The sequence below is a fragment of the Amblyraja radiata genome, chromosome 45, assembly GCF_010909765.2.
Source record: "Amblyraja radiata isolate CabotCenter1 chromosome 45, sAmbRad1.1.pri, whole genome shotgun sequence".
NCBI lineage: Eukaryota > Metazoa > Chordata > Chondrichthyes > Rajiformes > Rajidae > Amblyraja > Amblyraja radiata.
Window position 1 is genome coordinate 4,022,082 of NC_046000.1, and position 6,433 is coordinate 4,028,514.

Consider the following 6,433-nt stretch of genomic DNA (forward strand, 5'->3'; position numbering starts at 1 on the left):
GTCAGTACAGACTATTTCCAGATGGCTGAAGCAGGTGCTGTTGGATGCAGGAATTGATACTGACAAATTTAAATCTCATTCCACCAGGGCGGCGGCAACATCGGCGGCCAAGGATTTGGACGTTCCAGTAGACCATATCCACGCGGCCGCAGGATGGGCAAGTGAACGGATGTTTCACAAGTATTACCATAAAGAGATTGCAGAACCTGGTGTATTTGGTGGTACTGTCTTGGATTCAGTATTAAATGTTCCCCAGTGGGAAAAAAAAACGGGGGACAAAAACTGTTTTATTATGATAAATAAAAAACCATTAACTGATTAAATAAATGTTATGGTTGTATGTTATTGATTGTTTTTCACTCATTTAGAGTCAATCACTGCAGTGAGGCGCCTGGATTGAATCTACGGCCTGAAATCACAGAAGCTTTAAAATCTTCACGTAATCACTCACGTGACGCCGAAGTAAAATAGTAAGATTAAACGAGAACATACCAGTTTGAAGGTTGATCTTTATTTTATGAGGAGTTACGTTGAGGGACTACGTGCCCTCCGCTCCCACCCTAATACAGATCAAATGTAAGTTATGTTTGTCTCACGTAGTTTACGATTATGCTTCGGTAACTATCATCTGTGATTTCACACCGCTGCATTGAAGGTTGACGCGTGTGCGCCTGAACGGGAACTCTTCACGTAGTCCCTCAACGTAACTCCTCATACTTCAAACTGGTAAGTTCTCGTTTAATCTTACTATTTCCGCAGGCGTCAGTCGTGCCGTGCCAGAAGGGATGGTCCGTATCTGAAAAAGAGCTACATGAAGCAATATTAACCATGTGGAACCAGCCTGTGCCTCTGATCAAGCAGGCTCACCAACGTCTCTTCTTCCTGAGGAGACTGAAGAAGGCCTGTCTGTCTCCTCAGATCCTGGTGAACTTCTACCGCTGCACCATCGAGAGCATCCTTAACAACTGCATCACAGTATGGTATGGCAACTGCTCTGTCTCCGACCGGAAGGCATTGCAGAGGGTGGTGAAAATTGCCCAACGCATCACCGGTTCCTCGCTCCCCTCCATTGAGTCTGTCCAAAGCAAGCGTTGTCTGCGGAGGGGGCTCAGCCTCGCCAAGGACTGCTCTCACCCCAACCATGGACTGTTTACCATCCTACCATCCGGGAGGCGCTACAGGTCTCTCCGTTGCCGAACCAGCAGGTCCAGAACAGCTTCTTCCCGGCGGCTGTCACTCTACTCAACAACGTACCTCGGCGACTGCCAATCACCCACCCCCCGGACACTTATTGTTCTTTATTCAAATCATTTGCTATGTCGCTCTTCCAGGGAGATGCTAAATGCATTTGGTTGTCTCTGTATTGTACACTGACAATGACAATTAAAATTGAATCTGAATCTTGAACCTGAATCTGAATCGGGATTTTGCTAATTTGGTTTTCAAGGTCTGATTTGCCCGCTCCACCATTCCGGCGGCCTGTGGCCGGTACGCACAATGGAGCTGTTGATGCATTTGTAATTGCTGGTACATTTCTCTAATGACAGCGGCAATACATGGGGGCCCATTATCGAATCTTAATCGTGTCGGTACGCCGAAGCGAGTGATAATCCCCCGCAACAATACTTTAACAACAGCAGAGGCCTTATTATCGGTGGTTGGGTAAGTTTCAATCAATTTACTGAAAATATCCACAACTACAAGAACATATTTACAACACTGATATCTTTCCAACTCAATGTACTCCATTTGCAGGGTCTCAACATGACCTGCTGGCAAGGGGGTCTTCCCTGGCTCACAGAGAAGTCCCTTCCCTAGGTAATGCTACTGGCAAATGATACACCGATGGCTTATCCCCGGTCTAAAATCAGTAGTCTTGGATACCACCAGGTTTCCAATAGCATGTCGCTCACGGCTTTAACACCACAATGAGTTGCAAAATGTACACATTCAATAACCCACAGAGCCAATTCGTCAGACAGGCGTCTGACCCGCGAGAGTGACCCACAAGCAAGTGACAGGATCGTACTTAGATCCTTGGTCCTGCCACAGCTGCTTAACCTCAGCAGGAGCGTTCTCCTGTATGTTAAGTACTTCTTGGATGGTTGGCATTAGTTTTTCCGAGGTAGACCCATTGTTCGTAGAATTTTGGCCGCAACAATCTGATGACTCATAGAAGTGAGTCATCTGTGAGCCCAGCCAAGACATTTGATTTTGAGGGTACATCACTGCCACGTTCTAGAGGATATTCTGCAGAAAGTTGACAACAACAGAAACCTAACTTTTGAAGGTGAAAACATACGAATCTTCAGAGACTTTCCTGCCGAAGTCGTTAAGAAAAGAGCACTCTTCTCCAAGTCAAGAACTATTCTGAGGGACATACCAGACGTCCGATTTGACCTATTATATCCTGCCAAATTGCGAGTTACTTATAAAGGGACTGAATTCGTTTATACCCATCCCGATAAAGCATTCGTTTGCCCAAGATACCGCGGGATGAGTGTGTGAAACGTCGTTTGTAATCAATTAGTTGCCATAAATTAACTGACTTAGAGTCGGTTAACACGTCAAAAAAGTATGGATAGAAAGTTAAGTAATAAGTGTCATATATTAGTCAAATTTCTCCCTAATCAACTAATTAATTTGAGCACATCAAGATAATTAATTTATTGGGTATGTTGATTCCCTGACGGATTTAAATGGTGCTAAACATTTTTAAGCTTTGTTATGTTTAGCTTTTATTAACTCCTTAAGGTGCGGAGTTACTTAATATTATCTATCTTACGGAAGTTTTCACTAACCCAACCTCCGGTGGTTGGGTGGTATTCACCAGCAGCATTTCTATATGCTGCAATTTCCGTTGTTTTTCTTTTTCACTTTCTATATTCTTTACTAAATATCATATCTATTTTTATTAATGCATATTTTTCTTGGAGATATCTCTGGGGGATAAGGGGGACGGGGAAAGGGCTCACCCAGCCAGCAATTAAAGGAAATATTTCAAATAATGTGTTGGACCATTTCAATCAAAAGAGACCATGTAAGCTTTAAATGCAAGATGATGTAGCTAGGAAAATAGGAGGCATTACATTTTGTAGTTGGAATGTTAGAGGCGTTAATGAGCCAATTAAAAAGGGCAACATTTTAGGCCACTTAAAATCTATTAATACTGATATAATATTTCGGCAGGAGACGCATCGCAAAAATGGAGTTCACGACATGCTGATGTGTAGCTGGATTTGTCAATTATATCATTCTACGTTTTCTTCCAAAGCAAGAGGAACAGCAATTCTAATTCGTAAAGATAACATTATCCCTTTTCCCTTTGAGAATAGGGAAGATTCAAACAAGAGGACATGATTTCAGAATTAAGGGACAGAAGTTTAGGGGTAACATGAGGGGGAACTTCTTTACTCAGAGAGTGGTAGCGGTGTGGAATGAGCTTCCAGTGGAAGTGGTGGAGTCAGGTTCATTGGTATCATTTAAAAATAAATTGGATAGGCATATGGATGAGAAGGGAATGGAGGGTTATGGTATAACCATATAACATATCACAATTACAGCACGGAAACAGGCCATCTCGACCGTTCTAGTCCGTGCCGAACACGTATTCTCCCCTAGTCCCATATACCTGCGCTCAGACCATAACCCTCCATTCCTTTCCCGTCCATATAACTATCCAATTAATTTTTAAAAGATAAAAACGAACCTGCCTCCACCACCTTCACTGGACGCTCATTCCACACAGCCACCACTCTCTGAGTAAAGACGTTCCCCATCATGTTACCCTTAAGCTTCTGTCCCTTAATTCTCAAGTCTTGTCCCCTTGTTTGAATCTCAGTGGGAAAAGCTTATCCACGTCAACTCTGTCTATACCTCTCATCATTTTAAAGACCTCTATCAAGTCCCCCCTTAACCTTCTGCGCTCCAAAGAATAAAGCCTTAACTTGTTCAACCTTTCTCTGTAACTTAGTTGCTGAAACCCAGGCAACATTGTAGTAAATCCCCTCTGTACTCTCTCTATTTTGTTGACATCCTTCCTATAATTAGGCGACCGAAATTGTACCCCATACTCCAGAATTGGCCTCACCAATGCCATGTACAATTTTAACATTACATCCCAACTTCTAGAGCGACATAGCAAATGATTTGAATAAAGAATAATAAGTGTCCGGGGGGGGGGGGGGTGATTGGCAGTCACCGAGGTACGTTGTTGAGTAGAGTGACAGCCGCCGGGAAGAAGCTGTTCCTGGACCTGCTGGTTCGGCAACGGAGAGACCTGTAGCGCCTCCCGGATGGTAGGAGGGTAAACAGTCCATGGTTGGGGTGAGAGCAGTCCTTGGCGAAGCTGAGCGCCCTCCGCAGACAACGCTTGCTTTGGACAGACTCAATGGAGGGGAGCGAGGAACAGGTGATGCGCTGGGCAATTTTCACCACCCTCTGCAATGCCTTCCGGTCGGAGACAGAGCAGTTGCCATACCATACTGTGATGCAGTTGGTAAGGATGCTCTCGATGGTGCAGCGGTAGAAGTTCACAAGGGTCTGAGGAGACAGACAGACCTTCTTCAGTCTCCTCAGGAAGAAGAGACGCTGGTGAGCCTTCTTGATCAGAGGCACAGGCTGGTTCCACATGGTTAATATTGCTTCCTGTAGCTCTTTTTCATATACGGACCATCCCTTCTGGCACGGCACGACTGACGCCTGCGGAAATAGTAAGATTAAACGAGAACTTACCAGTTTGAAGTTTGATCTTTATTTTATGAGGAGTTACGTTGAGGGACTACGTGAAGAGTTCCCATTCAGGCGCACACGCGTCAAACTTCAATGCAGCGGTGTGAAATCACAGATGATAGTTACCGAAGCATAATCGTAAACTACGTGAGACAATCATAACTTACATTTGATCTGTATTCGGGTGGGAGCGGAGGGCACGTAGTCCTTCAACGTAACTCCTCATAAAATAAAGATCAACCTTCAAACTGGTATGTTCTCGTTTAATCTTACTATTTTACTTCGGCGTCACGTGAGTGATTACGTGAAGATTTTAAAGCTTCTGTGATTTCAGGCCGTAGATTCAATCCAGGCGCCTCACTGCAGTGATTGACTCTAAATGAGAGAAAAACAATCACAACCATAACATTTATGTAATCAGTTAATGGTTTTTTATTTATCATAATGAAACAGTTTTTGTCCCCCGTTTTTTTTTCCCGCTGGGGAACATTTAATACTGAATCCAAGACAGTACCACCAAATACACCAGGTTCTGCAATCTCTTTATGGTAATACTTGTGAAACATCCGTTCACTTGCCCATCCTGCGTGGATATGGTCTACTGGAACGTCCAAATCCTTGGCCGCCGATGTTGCCGCCGCCCTGGTGGAATGAGATTTAAATGTGTCAGTATCAATTCCTGCATCCAACAGCACCTGCTTCAGCCATCTGGAAATAGTCTGTATTGACACTTTCTTATGTGTTTTTATGGCTAATAAACAATGCCGATTCTGCACCTCTTAAATCCTTGATGGCCTCAATGGGACATTTTAAATGTGTCACTTCACATAGTCTTGGATCCGTAGGATATGCTGCAAAGACCAATTTGCACCCGTGACTCCAGGTCTGCTCTGTTTGAGTAAGTCAGATACGTAGAATGTAATTGCCTCTGTTTGTCATTCCCATTCTGTCTATACGTAATGTATGTAATGTCTGTACTCTGTGCTGAAACTAATGCCATTAACATGACTACCTTCATGGTAATTTTGTCCAAAGACAATTTTGAAATAGGACACCATTCCCGAAGTAACATGAGCACACCACTCACATTCCAGATCTCTGTATATCTGGGTCTGGGAGGTTTGGCACTGAAAATTCCCTCCATTCATCTACAGACCAAGGGGTGTGATCCTGGAACCTGTTGTTCTGATTCTCTCCATAAATATGCAGAGAGGGCATTCCTTGCAGTGTTTATCGCACTATAACTTAAATTTACATCAAAATGTAATGTTGACAGGAATTCTAAAACATCTGAAATGTCTGCAGTGTGGTATGAAATATTTTGTCTTGAGCAAAACTCCTCCCATTTCTTAATTTAAGAAATGTACTATCCCACCAGGCTCCTGCAATTACATCCATAGTGCGATCTGATCGTCCTCTTCCGATATATGTCCTTTTTAGAATCTGCAAATCAACAAATCAATACGATCATGTAAAGGATGAAAATCACCAGTTACAGGGTGCACGAGTAAGTTCTGTGAATATTTTTAGCACTAGTGGATACCATGGTTGTGTAGGCCAATCTTGGACCACCAACAATCCCGAAGCATTATCCTGCTTGATATTATGTAGACACCTACTAATAAGACAAAAGGGAGGAAATGCATATAAAAACATTCCACCCCAACTAAGCGAGAATGCATCTGCTGCTGTTGCACCTGGA